The sequence below is a fragment of the Poecilia reticulata genome, linkage group LG5, assembly GCF_000633615.1.
Source record: "Poecilia reticulata strain Guanapo linkage group LG5, Guppy_female_1.0+MT, whole genome shotgun sequence".
Lineage (NCBI taxonomy): Eukaryota > Metazoa > Chordata > Actinopteri > Cyprinodontiformes > Poeciliidae > Poecilia > Poecilia reticulata.
In genome coordinates, this window is record NC_024335.1 from 19,762,327 (window position 1) to 19,781,335 (window position 19,009).

The following is a 19,009-nucleotide window of genomic DNA, read 5'->3' on the forward strand; positions in this document are numbered from 1 at the left end:
GGGATTCCGACTACAAGGGGAAACAGACAAAAACACATTCAGAGGGCCCTCTGCGTGCATGCAGGAAAATTATCTTGGAAAACAAAAAAAAAATAAAAAGGAAAAACTCACTGGAGAATCTGGCTGGGCATAAAACAAGTAATCACAGTCGATAATGAGTGTGTTGCTCAATATTAGAGCAAGTGTAAAGTACTACCAACACTGTGCTGTGTGTGATTTCAACCAACTGGGATGGAAGTGCTATATATATCAGCATGTCAACACCCTTAAAATGTGATACAAAGCCTTGCTTGTTTGATTAATTATCTCAGATGTGAAGTTTTTGAAAGGAGGATTTGCTAGAGTTGCACATTGTGGGTTTGGATCCCTTATTCTGCAACACGTTTGTGGATATGAACATATACAAGTATGAACGTAATGAGGTCTCAAAGGTTTTTAACGTTTTGGGTTTTAATTAAGAACTTAAAAAGAGAAATACTTTATGAGAGAGGAGCTATAGCCCCCCTTCAAATAATGTATTAAAATAAATAGGAAAATGAGACCTTAAAAGTGTTTCTTTTTGTTCACCTCAGTTTTTGGTCTTTTCAGATATCTGCCTTCACTGACTCACCTGTCTTCTGTTGTCTCTTCTGCCAGGGTTCATTTCTGCTTCTCTAGATCATTTTGTTTCTTTGCATAAACTTCTCGTCATACCTTTTTTATTTGATATTCTATCTGAATGTCATCTAGATCTGCAGCACTTTGTAAATAAAAGATCCCTCTTAGTCTTCACCTGCTTCTGCTTTTTAGGTTCAAGATTGCAGATTGATGTCCGTCAGTGAAGAAATAGCTGGTTTCATCCACAAAATACATTCAAAAATTGTATGAAACGCGAACAACTGGCGACCTGTCACCGCCTCTCGCCCGTTGACAGCTGGAGGCACCGGCACCCCTCCTGACCCCAGTGGGATATAAGGGTGTAAGAAAATGGATGGATGAGATGTGAATAGATAACCACTGGAATTTAACACAAAGAAGTGTAGTTGTGAAGTGAAAAGAAAAAGATTGTTTGTGTGACACATATGTCAATTCATATCTCCTTGCTCTGAAACCTCTAAAGAAAAATTGAGTCCAACCTCCAGAAGTCACTTGCATAGAAGGTGGAGTCCACCATCAGGGCAGGTGAAGAGAAGCATAATTTAGAAACTGAAGCAATACAAATTAACAGTCATGTAAAAACAATACTTGAATATACAAGGATGGCAATGAGAAAGCAAATTTTTTTAAGAATATTTATTAAAAATGTCAAATCTCAAAGGGCATCAAGACTTTCTTCTAAATTCCAGCAACAGCGACATGATGTTCCAGAGGTCAACCTCATTGCTGCCGACTCACCAACTCAGACACCGAGTAGGAGTTTACGCTGATGAGTGTCTTCAGCCTGGACATGTTGAGGGACAGAGAGTGATCCACAGGCAGTGGATCCCTCCGTGACCTTCCAGCTGGATTAGCAGGATGACCACGACGATGTCGATACTATTTTGTAATCAAATGCTGTCAAAATTAAAGCAATGCCTCTTGCTTATTGAGCCAATTCAAAAGTCATTAATACAGTATAAGATCACTCAGATGACCGCACTGTAATCCGTTGATGCAGTCAGTTTATTTTTTCAGTTCGACAAAAGACAGTGAATACACTTTGAAAATGCGGCATCTTCTGGTACCATCGAGTCATGGCATCGAGGGCAAAAGGAGGCCAAATGTAGCTAGTTTGTCTTAAACTTAGGGAATAAAACATTTTTTTAGAACTTTTACATCTTTCAGCTATTTGTTTTTCTCGCTTAGGCTTTTTCCACCAATGTAGTTAAGATTCTGTTCCAGTTCCTGGACGTGTTTTCAAACTGGTCTTGAGGAAACCCAGCAGCTGATTTTATTTCGGGCTGACTGGAGCACTGGAAAGCAGAGACATGCCATCTCCATTATTGTCTGGTAGGTAAAGACGTCACAGTGGGAAGTTATCAACGTCTCTGTTTTGCGATATCAGTCTCTGCTATGTGCAGCAAGAATGAACGCTATATTTACAATTAGCCAAAAAGTCTGGATCGTTAACTGGAAGGAAGATGTGTAAACAAAGTAGTAACTCATAAAGCTCATCCGGCTCCTCCATCTTGCCACCACACTCTCCTATTGTGTTGTATAACAGCCACTGGTGATGACATATACTTTGTTCCCCTAAGATGGTGGAAATGGGAATCGGCTCTCAACAACTCACTGAGCTGAACCAGTTAAAAATTGAGAGTTCTTTCAGTGGAAAATACCTTTCTGCCTTCTCTTTTGTATTTTTGTGATGGATTATAGTGGAACTAATAATAAAACAGAGGATACAAAATAATCCCAGGATAACTGTGCCATTAATTAGCTATCTTTTATCCAAATACTACAATGCTAAAGAAACAAAACTAACAGATGTTTTTTTTTTCCAGTGTAGCCCATGAAAACCATGTCAATGACCATTTTTAAAAAGGAAGCTAAGGAAAGGATAACAGAGAGAGTTCAAGGAAGTGCCAGAAAAGGCTTAAATGGTAGAGACTGCCCTGTCGGCGCACAGTCATTAAATAACAATGACTATAGTGTTTGTTTTTTTGGCAGGCTAATTTAAACAGGTTTCTTCATAAGTAGGATGAATGGCTAAATGGATGGAAGTAAACAGATGCAGGTTCATAAAGGAGGCAACATGCAGAGGTTGTGTGCTGAAGCCTTTTATGCATAATTATACAAATGTATACCCTAAAAAATACTGCTGGCAACTCTTTGTACACTTCTGGGTAGTGAGCCTGTCTGGGAGAAAGTTCAGGACCGATTTTTTAGTCCAACTCCACCCCTGCTGGGAGGTAACCAGGGACTGCAAAAGACTTGGAACCAGGACAGAGATTCACCTTTCAACAGGACAGCGATCCTAAACGCAGAACGTCTGCTTTCAGGTCAAAGCACCTGCACAAGTTACAGGACGGCCAAACGGAAAGAATACTTTTAAAAAGCACTATAAGCTGTTGGGGTTATGATTTTCAACATTGTCAAGGTAATCTATTTAACAGCCATGGCAATATTTTAGCGTGGACAACAGCTGTGGATTGACTGATCCACTAATAGACCAATCACCAGAGAGGACTCACTAACGACAAAGAATTGTTCGTCCTTCACGAAAGAACGTCTGTTTTCGACACGTCTGAAATGTCCCTGGGCTTCAACATGGAGAGCGTGTCCCTTTATGCCGCCGCTGTTAGACATTCTGACCCAATAAAACGATTTGTTCAAACTGTGCGGTCCAAACACAGCCACTCACAGGAAGAATTACTTGAGCAGCAAGCACGCAAAATCCGTAATAATCTATGCATTAGCCTAATTATTTAATTCCAGCTTCAGTGTTTTTCTGAGCTCCAGGTTGAAACAATGGTTAAGCCTTTCGGAGCTCAGAATACGACTGGCGCGCAAAGCAGGACGGCAAACGGCTCAGGTTATTGCCAGGTTTCCTGACACCTCCCTGGTCTACGGAGTGAACGTCATAAATTGTGATTTAAAGCTCGCCGAAGAAACACAGAGGAGTTTATAGGCTCAGGTGAGAAACTGACGATTGATTTTTTTTTGACCAGCAGAGCGGGCTCTCTCAGATAAAGCCAGACCCTGGCTTTTAGCAATCAAAACAGCATTGTAGCGGGGGATTTCTTTTTACGACAAAGAAAAGGGGAACTTGTATCTGCAATCAGGTGAAGGTCGTACAGGAGTCGTCTTAAAACCTCTCCCCTCTACAAAGCGTCTGATTGCCGACCGCAAAGAATCGAGTTTGAGTTTTACGGATTTTTAAAATGAATAAAAATTGAATTGTATCATTTGTCTTATTCTAGGCTGTTTGTTTTGTAGGGATCAGATGAAAACAATGATAGGTTAAAAGCATTTGGTGTTCACACTACTCACAGACTTGAATCTTGGCTAAATAAGATTTAATGATGCATTTGACATCTTGCATAACAAAACTTTGTGGTGATGAGTTTTATTAAGGGTTAAATCCTTTGTTGGGTTTCTCTGATTTGTAGAACTTTTAATGCCACTGGAAAAGTATTTATTAAACTAGGATGGTTAAAAAGTTGCATATGGGACCTTTCTGTTTTCATCCCGCCCAACAGAAACTTCTTTTCACCAGTTCTTCTCGAAAACCACATTGAATATACAACCAATCAGGTTACCTGATCCTCCCACCTGAGCTTTGGCTAACTGCAGCTCCTCCAGAATTACCACTAGATATTTGTTTCTATGATTAATATTCTCTTTATTAAGCGTTTTAGTTCAGCAGGACAGCCCTGGCTTGGGAAATCTGCAGTTGCACAAAAATGCACAATATTTTGTGATATTGTGCAAATCCTACTATAAATCTCTCCATAAAACGTCTGCTTTGCTCCTTTATGATGCAGCTTGATCACCAACGTTTAGCAAACAGCTCACGCCTTCAAAAAAATGTACAATTAAATGCCGTGGTACCTCTCCTGACCCCACTAAGGGACAAGGGTGTAAAGAAAATGGATGGATGCTGTGCTTTTCATTTATTTTATTTTATTTACTTGTGTACCATACACAGTCATTCATTACTTTTTGTTGGCTTCAAGTAAACTACATGAAAACAAAATATGTCGATGACTATAGTTGTAATCTAATAAATTGTAGAAAAGTTGAAGGTGTGAATATGTTTTTTTTTAAAAAAGATAACCAATTTTGAGTTTGTATAAACTCTGCTTCATTTAATCCACTGCTTGGATGCACCAATTTGCATACAACATGTTTCACTGAATGTTCCACCTGCACAATCACCTGGCTTCCTGACCTTTTCTTCTGTCAAACCATAACAAGACTACTCTGACAGAAAAACACACACAATTGATCTGCGTTAGGCTTCCAGAGGTCACACCAATTACCTCCAAACCAAAAAACAAGACCAGTTACTAAAGCCCATCATGAGATGTGAGGCCAAATTACTGCATTGCTTTTTTTTTTTCTTCTCTCCATTTTCCCCCCTCTGTTCTCTGTCAGCCTGAAAATGTCACACGAAGACGTGTCGCAGAAATGTGCTGCTGCCTCTCTCTCATCAAACCCGACTGGTTTATTTCCTTTTACACGTCTTCACTTCCAGCTTGCATCTTTCCCCTCTGTTCTGTGCAGCACGCCAGCGACGTGAGCGTCTGTTGAGTCACGTGTCGTGTGACTCAAGGAGATGCAGACGTTGACATTCATAAGGATTCGGCATGCATGTTCTCTGATCAGCCACAACTTTGAACACTCGTTTTCTCTGTAAAAACCAAATCACAAAAGCCGTTCGCCCATAAACGCAGGACTCCTTGGAAACGTTTCAGCATTTGTAACCAGAATCCATTCACTCACGTCATGGAGGAAGCGGCGGGGTGCATGTTGCCAGTCCATCAGTCAGATACTCTGAGCAATAAGAAATTAAGAGAGACCAATGAAATAGATGGGGTTTTATTATTATTTATGCTTTTATCTCATATAAAGATATGCATATGCAAGCTCTGTGCCAAAAAGGTTCATTTTCAAGACATAAATCTTGGACCATCAAGCAACAAATGAGTGTTAGATAATCTGAGGGACAGCCTTGCTTTTTCCCCCCTTTCTGAGACTTGTTGCTCCTGCAGATAATCCACACACAGATGTCATCTTTTGTCTCATAACCTAAGCTTTTACATTTGCTCTTTTAAGCATGAGTGAGTGCCTCCTCTGCCTTATTGTCCTAAAATCCTCTAATGTACAAAACACAACATCCTGGATCATTGGGAATGATCCAGGATTGTGGTGCGCTTCACAATGTTTTTCTCACGGATATTTGAATTTGTTCCTTAAAATCTTCCAATGCCAAGCAACAGACAATAAAGTCATTGTGAAAAACCACAAAATGGTTCATACCTGCACTGCCATAACACTCCAGGCATCAATAACCACTGAGGCAACATCTGCAAATGTCTAGAGGGTGCCAAAAGTTAATGAATTAATGGGATGCTTATTGCAGTAAAAGTAATATTCATGACCTCTGCCTCTACACTAGCGAATCCAACCCGTGCCGCCCTCTGTAGTCTTTATTGATTTAAAATTAATGCTAAAACAAGTTCAATTTATAAAAACATATAACTTACATGTGCACATCCATTTCCAAAGCAGGGCCATGCTCCATTAGGGACCGATTCTTCTACTGCTTCTATTTAAAAACCAGAGCCGTAAGCCAGTGGCCAATGAAACACGACCACAGATGGCTCCTTAATGCTAGCATGGACATTTAGAGATAGATGGAAAAGAATGAAATCAGCCAAATGGGAGCAGAAGCAGCTTTCCACTAAAGGTAGAAACTGAAGGATTACATCCCAAGTTAACATGGTTGGATTTTTTTTTTTTTTCCAAGGTCCTTTTTATCACTGTTCCTGTTGTTTGTGTGATTAGCTTTGGCAGGACAGATTAGATAAGGATTTAGGTTGCAGTGGCTATTTACTAATTAAGGAGGTAATTTTAATTGAACATTGGTCCAGATGGTGACATCAGAGGTGTTTTAAGGATTTCTATTCCTGTTGAGGCTTTAGCTGAGCCCAGATGTATTAGTCAACATGAAATAAACACCTTTATAAAAGCTGGCTTTTTTTTTCCTTTACAGAAAAAGATTTGATTCAGATTTCTATTCTAATCAAGAGGAACAAAATTATTTCTTGATAGTCATATGAAAATTCTAACAGTTCCTGTTTTGTGGGTTTTGCTCACCTGTCCATAAGTCAAGCTGTCCCATCTGGCACACCTTCCTACTGTTTTTCTATAAATTGTAATTGATTGTAATTCTCTGCCATAGCTAGCAAACTGTAGATTTAATTTTTTAAGCTATTTATGTATTTGCAAAAATAATGTTTAAAAATAAAGTCCAACTTACAAAAAACAAAGCCCAGGATCCCAAAATCTCCTCCAAAACACGAGCTACAGACAATTAAACAAAAATACATTAAGAATGGAGAATCACACTGAAAGCAGGTGCAACAATCAGAGGATTGGGAACAAGCAGGCAGACTGATTAATAGGAAACACTTTACACACTAGATCAGGGATCCTCAATTCCAGTCCTCCAGGCTCAGTGTCCTGCAGGGTTTAGATGCGGCTCTGCTTCAACACACCTGAGTCAAATAATCAGGTCATCAGCAGAATCCTGGAGAACTTGTCTGCATACTGAGAAGGTAATTCAGTCATTTGATTGAGGCTGTGTTGAAGCAGGGACACATCTAAAGGTTGCAGGACACTAGAACTCAAAAGACCCTTGCACTAGATTATTGTCAGGTCTTTTCCTGTGGGTGTGTAGTTCATATGTGTCCAAGAAAAACATGGCAGCACGTAGCAGAACACAAGAATAAACCAAGAACCTGGACACATATTTGTTTAAATTATGACAACTACTAAATATCGGAAGATCTTTTGTGACAATTATAAGCAAAGTAGCCATTAGAGAGGAAAACGGATATCATCTCTACCTCATCTGTTTTGATGGGAGCTGACTGAAAATAAAGGTTTCTTTGAAAAAGTTTCTCTTACACTAACTTCAGATAATTTCTAAATCAATCTTATTATAAATATGAGCCATGTTATTCACGATCTCTAACCAACAATGTTTGAAATGCCATTAAATCTTATAAATCTAAGCCTTTGTAGATTACAACATAACTTTGGAACTACATCTTTGGGTAAAAAAGTGCTGAAATTTGTCAGTCATGAAGCAAGAAAAACCATGTCAAATCTGCTGCCAGTGTTAAACCGAGTCGACCGCAGCTCCTTACAAATCCATAGGTGAGCATCCATCTGTTATGCACCAGAGCATTAATGGATTATTTAAGCCTGAAAGCCTCAGAAAACATTGGGTGTATTCAAGCATAAGGTTTCTTTTTGTCATTGTGGAATGCCTCATTAAGCACAGGTGATTGTTAAATGTAGAGAAAAGCTGGCGGTAAGGATGATACGAATTAATTATCTAATTCTCTGCTGCCTTTTGCAATTACGCATCAAATTGAGGTTTAATGCCAGTTATTTGTCAATGCAACGTTGAGTTGCCATTTGTAGAGTTTAAATTTGTGAAACATTTTAAAACATTGTATTAACAAGCGTTTTAAATCTACACAGCAACACAACAGTAAAGTGCAGAGAGTAACGGGGGTGGAAGCTTGCTGCCATGGCGGTAACATCTTATATGACCTTGTATTTCAGACATGTATAATGTTCACAGGTCCTTACTGTAGTGCTCAGTCACACACGCACGCACAGTTTTACACAGATTTCCTTCCAAGGACGTTAGACTGACCTACTTAGTTAAAGCTGCAGGTTATAACTTCAGCATTGGTTGCAGGGTTCATGGTTCAGCCGCCACGCCCTCAGCTCCACATGCTGAAGTGCCATGTGTCTGTCAGAGGTTTGTGATTGCCATATCTGTGTCAGTGTTGTGTCCGTTCATAAAACTCAACTCATTATAATGATGTTATGTGAATATACTTACAGTAGGCTAGTGCAGCACCCTCTGGCTTCGTCTTGTCATTTTTCTTCAGAGTTCTTTAGCCGTGTTCTTAACGAGTGTTGAAAACTGCCGTCTCCCCAAGGGTTTCCCAACTGTGCTTCTCACACAGCTGAGCTGCATCCACTTAAAGAGAAAGCACGGTCGAAATTAAAACTTCTCTGCAATCCCTCGGTGTTGGGATGCTGCTGAGGACCAAACTGCAGGGACGAGGAAACTTGGAAGATGGCGAAAATGGAGAACCACCAAGTGACCAAACTGGAGAATACAGAGGATTGATTAATGAATGCAATGCAGGTGAGTAAATGAGCAGAGGGGAAACGGGTTTAAAAGAGCAGAAAACTGAGGTACTCTGGCAAAATTAACACCGGTGATGAAGAACTCAAAGAAAATGAAACTTTAGACAGAACAGTATGACCAAAATAATCAAACTAAACTCAAAGTTCAACATGACATAAACAGAGCATCCCTTGAAAATATTGTCAAGTTGAAAATATTATCAAGTTGATCTACCACCATTTTATGCTGATAAATGTTTAAAGATCCAATTTATTTGTTAAAGCTTAAAAGAAATATTGAGAAATAACAATTTTTAGCAAAATTACCAATACAAAAATAATTTCAGTTTTCTAATAAATGTTATAAAATACAATTGTTGCAAAAAAGTACTATAAATAGTATTTGTACCTTAACAGAAAATGTATTTCTTTGTCCCATAGTTTTTCCTGTTTAGGCACCAAAAGGAAAGAAACGTTAAACAAGTAATCTATTTTCTATTTTCCACCTACACCGCTGCTGTATTATTATTTTAGATTTTCACAGTCAGAGTAAATATTTGATTTCATGGCTGATGTATTACTATTTTATCAATAATTTAAATTTGCTTCATCCAGGATTTAGTTTCCAAATCCTCATTGAAACGGCGCTTTGTTCAGAGCACTGAAAGCTTCTAATAGCAATATTTACATGTTATATTTTGGACCAACATAGAGTGACTGATGAACACTAAATCAATCTCTTGTAAACTTCATAAGCAGGGTCATGACCCTCCTTATCAAGATTTTGTCCCATCAACCAGCATTGAGCAAAGAACAGAGATTAATATTTGAGATAATAAAATGCTTTTATGTTGCCTTCAGTACCTAATAGGAAGAGTACTACTTTCTCCCCTCAGTAAGCTTTGTGTCTCTATCTGAAAATCCTTGTGGAGAATTAGCTTTTGATCATGCCTAGTTTTGTCTAATTAAGGAGGCCAAATATTGATGGCTCTGTGTCTGTATTTAGCCCCCTGCTGCCCAGCGGTTCCATTATTCATGACACTCTATCTGTATTTTCTTTCTCATTAGATTATCCTCAGCGCTTTATTTTAAGCTGACACATGGTGATTAGAACCAGATGAAAAAGAAATTACACACTGCTGCATTAATCTGTGTAATCTTGCAATATGATCACACAGAAATATTATCCATTTAAGCCAGTAAGAGTCTCTGCTTGGGTTTAAATAGCCCTGCTGCAGCGTTGGTACTTGTGAACACAGTGCAAAAGTATCCGCACCGCTTGGAGTTTCAGCTCATTCCCCATTGCACCCACTAGATGTCAATGTATTTCACCGGAGGTTTGTGTGCTGGTTAAAGTCAGAGCGGCACACGGCGGCGCAGTGAAGGAAAAATACTTGCGGTTTTCCAATGACTGGTGAAGAAGCAGGCAACCCATCTTTCCCATCTCGGCTGCTGAAGCTTGCGACTCATTTAATGTAGTCACGGTGACATGGTGACCGTTCTCACTAGTCTCCTTCTTATCGCTCGGGTCAGCCCAATTTAAGCAGGTTTGCACATGTGCCACATTCTGTTTGTTGATGATGGATTTAAGTGAATTACATGAGATGTTAGATCCATCCCCTGACTTCTACTTTTCAATAACCTTTTCTCTGATTTGCTCGGAGCGTCATTTTGTCTTCACGCTGTAATAGTAGCCAGTTTCACTGATTAACCAGTGAATGGACCTTCCAGACACATGTATGCTACGGTCAGGTCAGCCACACCCAATACACTTAGGTCATCTTCATTCACCTCGATGTGAAACAACCGTAATTCCCAAACTATTGAAAATGCCTAAATATAAAAAACACCAACCTTAACAAGATTAAAAGTACTACATTGGCCACAAGTATCCAAATTGTAACACTGGACCATTTACTCAGAAAGATTTTTAACTTTTAATAAAATATGTACTGGTGATACATAAAAATGTACAGTAAATTCACTTTTCCTAACAGTGTCTCAAACATGGCTGCTGAAAAAAAAATGAAGTAGCCTTCTGGGAAAAGTCATTAATGGCTCTCTTCGTCTTCCTCCTGCACACTAAAACCACTAAAGTCGTCTTCTTCAGTATTCAAATTGAGCAGCCTCACACACACTCAGTCTTCCTTTCATTGTTGCTGTCAATGTCACATTTGTCTTCAGGCAAATTTGCCCTTTAGCCTCTGCTGTCCTCTTCATCATGCAGCATTCCAGCCTTTTTGAAGCCATTGTTTAAGCAACAATGCTCAAAAAGTGTGTAAAAAAAAAAAAAGTAGAGGCTTATAGTTTAGAAATGACAGTACTATCACCAATTCAGTAGACCTCTGATGACTGATGCCCAGTCCCTTAGAAGGGACAGAATATTTGTGCATTCATTTTTATAATGCATATTTTTATTTAATCATATTTTGTAGAAATGTATTTTCACTTTGATTCAAGGTTTGTTTAATCTTGTAAATTTCTTCATCAAAAAGGCAAATTCTAAGCAGACCAGGCTTGCATTTTACATTAATATATTATTGTATAAATATCTATAGCCTTCTTGGTGCGCTCTTCAGAACAGCTCTGGTCTTTTATTTTTCTGATCCACGTTCAGTGTGCCACACATATCAAGCTGCACAGTAGCATGCTGGGTTTTTTTAATAGGCTGAATGTCGGATGAGAAGCCACCTTTGATACATAAATAGGTGCAAACATGACCCTAATGCAATGCAGGTTCAACAAATCGGCATGATTTTTGAATATTTTGGTGAAATAAGCAACACATAGTAAAACAATGTCACAACGTGGAGGTATGCAGTTGTACTTTAGATTTTAGGTTTTAATCAAATTACATGACCTGATCTGATATTTTTAAGGGTTAGGTTTACGTTTTTTTGTTTTTAGCAACAATAACGATACTGTCTTAACTGTCTTCTGTGACGTCTGACGCATACTGTATCTAGCACTGCTTTGCCAGCTCTTTCCTTACACCTGTCATCCCTTTCTAAGCTTCCTAAGAAAGTTAAATAAAAGATGAAAAAAGGAGGCTGACATCTGATGGAAGTGAAACCTCAGGGTATCATTCATAACTCCACAGAGCGTCACAGCTGGCAGTCTCTTGTGGATGGTCTCGCTCAATATTCGACACGCTCTGCTGTGGAGGTGTAATGATCGAACACGGAGAATTCTTTAGCATGTTGAAATGCATAATAAAAGGAGCATCTTCCTAAGATGTCGGCTTGCGGAAATGCCAGAAACACCGTGGACTGAGATATTTTTAACAAACGAGTTTAAATCCCACGTGCAATGTCGTGCTCTGATATCTGGTAAGAGTCATTTAACATTCTCCTTTGTAACATGGTGCAAATTCGAGGCTAAACTTGACTACCACCGCACAGCAATATCCTCTTGTTAGTGAGTTTAACTAGGAACCATACAGCATTCTTAATTTCCCTCCAGTTTCAAAGCAGTCCCCGCACTTTGAACCCACAGACAGAGGATGCCTTTTTTTTCCCCCAGCAGCGTTATCCCTGCACTTACAACTTTGTGAGTACTGCAGGCATATAGTTTGACTGTGTGGGCGAAATTCACAATATTGATGCCTGTTAGACATACATACCCTGACACAAGGTACTGCTCATGAAGGTTTCTGAGTGGAAATTACACGGAAAGCATCTAACTTTCAGAAAAAAACCTGAGCTGGTTGAGAAATTTAAATATTTCATCATACAGAATAAATGCATCCGTTATTATGACCTTTTAAAAATAGTCTATCAAATCATGTGCACTTGCATGTTTAGAGGAAATTCTGTAAGTAGACACACAAACTAGAGGATAAGAAGAATTTTGCCTTCACAAAAATGATCTGCAAAAATATTCACATTCCTTGCAAATTTCTGAATATTTTATTATCCAGAAACTCCAAACATATTTTATTGAGATTTCACATAAAAGACTGCCACAAAGAGGATTATTGTGCCAAAAAAGTATTTGGATGTTTTAACCTTTTGTTGTTTGTACAAATTATTGTTGTTATTATTATTATTATTATTATTATTATTATTATTATTATTTTCCACATGTTTTTAACATTCTAATAAACATCTCGAGTCAAAGGGTGTAAATGCTTTACCCGGGTGTCCCTTAAAATGGGGTAAATAATCATTTGATCCTCTTCAACCCACCTAGCATTCTGGCACCTAGAGAACACATAAATGCCTTTGTGACACGCAAATCAATCAAAAGGTACTAAAGCTCACGTTCGCACCTCAAACAAAGGCGACAGGTGCCTCAGTCACAATATGAGCGAGAAGCATCAGAATGAATAGAAAAGGCCCGCACACAACAAACGAGCCGGCGGTGGAGCCCTGCAGTGTGAAGGGCCTTTCTGTTCATTTGGATGCTTTTCACACAAAATCACTCAGTCAAGTCAATTACATATCCTTTCCTCCTGATCTCATTTGGCTACATCTATACAGCCCACCTGTCTGCAGAATCAATTTTCTTAATTCCAACCTCAAGCAAAACCAGAGAACTGTCAAAGCACTTCAGGGACAAGAGTTTCGTCTGGTTAAGGTCAGAACTTGTCGATCTGTGCTGGCGAGACGGCGCCGAACCACCCGTGGATCAGTACTGGTCTAGGCTCCAGTGGTAACGGGTATTTTATGTGAAGAGAAGTTGGGCCAACTCCTCTCAAGATGAGTTTAAAGCCTTGACATTTTTTGCTCAGGTTGTAAAAAATGTGAGCTTGGAGACCGTGTGGTTATATGTTGGCCTCACATGGCATTCACCTCATGACTTTCACAAATAAGATCAAGAAAAAAGTGCTTAGAAAAAAAAATTCTAGGAGGGGGATTTTACTTCTTTTTTTTTTTACATGTAACCACACATCCGCCCCCACCTTGTCATCCACCAGAGGCTGCTGTTGTGTCATTAAACACCCATTGGTACAGATCCCTCTTTTTACACACCGTGGAATGGTAAACATAAACAGCTGGACTAAGATATAGTGAAGAAAAGATATAAATACATGCAGACAGAGTTGCATCGCAGCGCCTAAAAGAATTTACAAGTTCGTATTTATCATTTGTTGACTTTGCAGTGACAAAACCTTGAGTTTAAATTATATTACTGCAACACTGCTATGAGAAGTGTTAACATTTCTAGTTACAAGGTTATTCTCGTCGTCCTTGTAAATTCATCACCACTGATTGAACATAGATGAGAAATGTGTCGTTTATCACATTAACTATCATTCAGATTAGGGTTGTGAATTCTGATTCCCTAAAACTACTAATTTATTTGTCAAGACCATATTTGTTTGTTCAGCTGCACATTTGGAGGATGGTTCCGAAATTCTGCTGCAGATATTTGTTTCTTTTCGAGGCCTCAAATGACCTGTGGGTTTCCTTCTTCGTAGAGCGGCACACTGAAATAAAAGGACATAATTTAATCAGTGGAACCTCGATATTCAGAGTAATTGTTAAATTATTTTCCTCGCAATGTTATGCCCGGAAGTGCATTTCAGTTCACACAGAAGTGTATGTTCTCCAAACAACATTTTTGTGTGAAAGTGTGCTCCAGCTTTGGCAGGAGGAAATGAGTCATATTTGCCAAAAATACACATCTTTGAAGTCGGAATTAGCCTAAGGAGATGTAGTTTTCCCTCAGACGAGCGCAGTCATCTGTGGTTGAGCAACAACTGCGCGACTCACTGATATGATCTGAGAAGCAACACAAACAAACTCTGCATTCCCAATATTTCACTTTGGTCTCAGGCCTGCAGTTCTGATGGCAGATCAAACTGCGGCTCATTAGACTTTCTGTTTCTGTTCTGCTCAGTCGTGAAGCGCCACGTCCGCTGCCCGTATTTGGATATCAAGTGTTATCTTTATTAGTAGTTTTAATGCATAAATCAAGATTACCAGGAGCAGGTACTCCCAAATATAAAAGGCAAAACAATATGTTTTGGTTTGATCAGCTGCCAGGTTAAATATGATGGCAACATTTACAAGCTCTGCGAAAAACATAATGTTACACCAAAAACAAATCAATATACGTTTTATTTGAATTTGATGTGATAGAACAACAAAGACTAAAAGGAGTGCATGAAAAGAATGTCTTTCCACAGTTCTGTGCAAAGAAAAATCTGAATAGTGTGGCATGTGTTTATGCCTCACTTTACTCAGCCCATGCCTCTAAATAAAATCCATTGCAAACATCTAAAGACACCTATGAGTAAATAGAGAACACTGGCGTATAATTTCTTCAAAGCATAAATCCAACTTTTCCTCAGAGGTTTGTTGGAGAACATTAGTGAACAAACAGCATCATGAAAATTTGTCAAATCTGAATAAAAAAATGGATTCAACCAAATGCAGAGAAACCCTGGAAGAAAACCTACGGAAGCGCATTGCTATCACGCAGGAAAAAAAAAAATTCGAGTGCTATCACGTTATAACGTGATACGTATCTTGTTAAAACGTGATACATATCTTGTTAAAACGTGATATGTATCTTGTTAAAACGTGATATGTATCTTGTTAAAACGTGATATGTATCTTGTTAAAACGTGATAGTTATCTTGTTAAAACGTGATACGTATCTTGTATAAACGTGATAATTTTATGTCCAGGAAGTGGCGATATTATGCTAGGCTTTTACAGTGGCTAACATGAATTGGTCAGGTTTCCCTTCATGTTTGGTCTACACGGATATGGATGCTGTGGTTAAAACCATTAATAGCTACTCTGAGCAGGATCCTACACAGAACCGGGCTGCACAGAAGGAAACGTCAGTTCGGTTCTCTAGCTGTGGCGGCGTTCCTGACTGTCTGGATCGAAGCTGGAGTTGGCTTTCGATTGTAGCTTCTGATTCGGGAAATGGCTAAAGAGCGATTAGAACGGAGGCTCAGATGTATTTGCTGAACATTTTCTGTTCAGATTTATTTTTTTTAACAGTACACTTGCTGAACAACGGCAACGGCTGTTCGTAACCAAGCAACCGAAATCAACAGAAGGCTAGATAGTGGCAAAAGACAAAACTAGATCCTGTTAAGCATTCTTCAAAATAAAAGACTTCCTCTCAAGTTAAAATGCATCCCTGTAAGCCACAACAGCCAAACAGAAAGGCAGGTGCTCTAGGACAAAAAAATGAAAGAAAACAGAAAGCTAAAATAATAGCAAATATTGTAAATGTGATAGTTCATTTATAATGCATTCCAGATACAAAAAGGTTTTTAAATCTCTCATGTTTGAAGTTTCACAATTCAGATAAAGGTTTCACAAATGACAAACTAGGTTTGAAATATTCTGCCATTGGCGTAGAATAATCTACTCCAGATTTGAAGTGTCGATGTATGTTTGTTTTTAAAGCATATCAGGTGATTTCTTAACACTTGCATGTTAAATCTAATTCCATGATTAGTTACTTATTTACAGGGCTGCACAGTGGTGTAGTTGGTAGAGCTGATGTCTTGCAGCAAGAAGGTTCTGGGTTCAATTCCTGGCACAGGTCTTTCTGTATGGAGTTTGCATGTTCTCCCTGTGCATGCGTGGGTTTTCTCCGGGTACTCCGGTTTCCTCCCACAGTCCAAAAACATGACTGTCAGGTTAAATGGCCTCTCCAAATTGTCCCTAGGTGTGTGTGTGTGTGTATCTCTTTGTTGCCCTGCGACAGACTGGCGACCTGTCCAGGGTGTACCTCGTCTCTCGCCCAGAATGTCAGCTGGAGATAGGCACCAACACCCCTCCCGAGCCCACTAACATACAAGGGTGTAAAGAAAATGGACGGAGTTACTTAATTACAGTCATATGTTAAGTATAATTTAAATGCTTATTATTATTTACTGAATGTAACTTGATTGTACATAATTACAAAAAGGTGATGTGAAAAATAATTAAATTCAAAGCTTTATTTATGATTTATTTTGACAAAAGGGAAGAGAGAGGAAGTCTTTTATTTTGAAGTATGCTTAACAGGATCTAATTTTTTGTCTTTTGCCACTATCTAGCCTTCTGTTTATTTTGGTTGCTTGGTTACGAACAGCCGTTGCCGTTATGCACCTATTGTACTGTTCAATAAAAATGTTTTACAGAAAATGTTCAGCAAATACATCTGAGCCTCCGTTCTAATCGCTCTTAAGCCATTTCCCGAATCAGAAGCTACAAWCGGAAGCCAACTTCAGCTTCGATCCAGACAGTCAGGAACGCCGCCACAGCTAGAGAACCAAACTGACGTTTCCTTCTGTGCAGCCCCGTTCTGTGTAGGATCCTGCTCAGAGTAGCTATTAATGGTTTTAACCACAGCATCCATATCCGTGTAGACCAAACATGAAGGGAAACCTGACCAATTCATGTCAGCCACTGTACCAGCCTAGCATAATACCGCCACTTCCTGGACATAGAATTATCACGTTTTAACAAGATAACTATCACGTTTTAACAAGATAAATATCACGTTTTAACAAGATACATATCACGTTTTAACAAGATACGTAACACGTTTTAACAAGATACATATCACGTTTTAACAAGATACTTATCACGTTTTAACAAGATACATATCACGTTTTAACAAGATAACTATCACGTTTTAACAAGATATGTATCACGTTTTAACAAGATAGTATCACGTTATAACGTGATATGTATCACGTTTTAACAAGATACGTATCACGTTTTAACAAGATACATATCACGTTTTAACAAGATAACTATCACGTTTTAACAAGATAGTATCACGTTATAACGTGATATGTATCACGTTTTAACAAGATACGTATCACGTTATAACGTGATAGCGCTCGAATTTTTTTTTTCCTGCGTGATAGCAATGCGCTTCCGTAAAAACCTATTGGGAGCTGCAACAGGCAAAGAAAGGAGACTCAGGCGGAGGTTCACGTTGCACCAGGACAACGGTCCTAACCGCACAGCCAGAGCAAACAGATCAACACATTTTGTATTACTCAACCCATATGATTATCTGTGGCAGGACTTGCAAGTTGTTCTTCACAGATCTTCTCCTTCCAAAGAAGAATGTGCAAAGCAGGTGGACCACCAGGTGTGGAAAGCAGGCAGAGAAATAGTTCAAAAGCAGCTGTAATTGCTGTGAAACAGTATTAACTTGGAGGGATTGCATAGAATTATTCAGATTTTTAAAAATAAAAATATATATCATCATAACAAATTGTCCTTCTTCCACTTCGAACATTTTCAGCATTTATTTCAAGTTGCCTACATTAAAAGTGTGTGGTTGCTCTGTATGCATACTGTAAGGCTCCTGCATGCCAGGTTGTCCAAAGAAAGGAAATTATGTTTTTTACATCCAAAAGTGAGCCATCAGATATTGTTCTAAGCACGGATGGGGGAGACTTGTGATATCCTGCATGTCTGTTTAAAAATGTACTTGACCAAAACGAATGTTTCATAAAATTATTCGTAGCATGGTGATGTGTGTGCACAGCATCTTCGTGGGAATAATAACTTATCTGTGTAAACGTGACTTGGTTTTAATAAGTGTAACACATGATGCCGTTTAATAAATGCTGCTTATTTCAGTTGCTACTTATTTGTCTCTCTTTATTCCTTCTGTTCCAGCCAGAAATGATTGGTTATTATCCTTCCTCTCCATTAGTGTGGTTTTGATGGCATTTCTCTAAAACCCTTTGGGATTTTGTGGTTTCCAGTTTAATTACTGAAGAAATGTTGGCATACATCCACTCAGTCTCTTATATGCAGCTTTTGATTTGTCATTGAAGTAAAAGGCTACTTTGATCCTTTTCAAGGAACCTAAACTGCACTTGATCATCTCTAGATCAACATTATAAATATGGGCACATGTTAAAACCTCAAATTAACAATTCTGCATAAAATTTTTAATTTAGGGAACCTTTATTCTTAGCATATAAACCCTCAGACATAGAAAACATTTCCAGCGCTATCTTTTTAAACATGGATTGAAATATTCCACAGTGATTATGAATGTTTCATACCACAGTTTGCTCTTGGTTTAGCATTTCTTTGAAAAAGAGGATTCTTAGATTTGTTTAAATCCATTCATCCTATTATCAGATTAATCTGAATTCAGTTCTTTTTTTCCGAACGGGGTTCATCAGGGACTGAATAATAACCATTACACTTTGTGATTTGTAACTAAAACTTGCACA

The 19,009-nt window shown here is 38.6% G+C and overlaps 1 protein-coding gene across 1 annotated transcript in view; it reads right to left on the reverse strand.

Annotated features, from left to right (window-relative positions):
• Positions 1 to 8,628, reverse strand: part of dlgap4b (discs, large (Drosophila) homolog-associated protein 4b) — a 119,511-nt gene extending 110,883 nt beyond the window's left edge. The window contains exon 1 of the mRNA XM_008409364.2: positions 8,549 to 8,628. The gene's annotated coding sequence lies outside the window, so the exon portion shown is untranslated. The remainder of the gene's footprint in view (positions 1 to 8,548) is intronic.
• Positions 8,629 to 19,009: the final 10,381 nt, after the last annotated feature.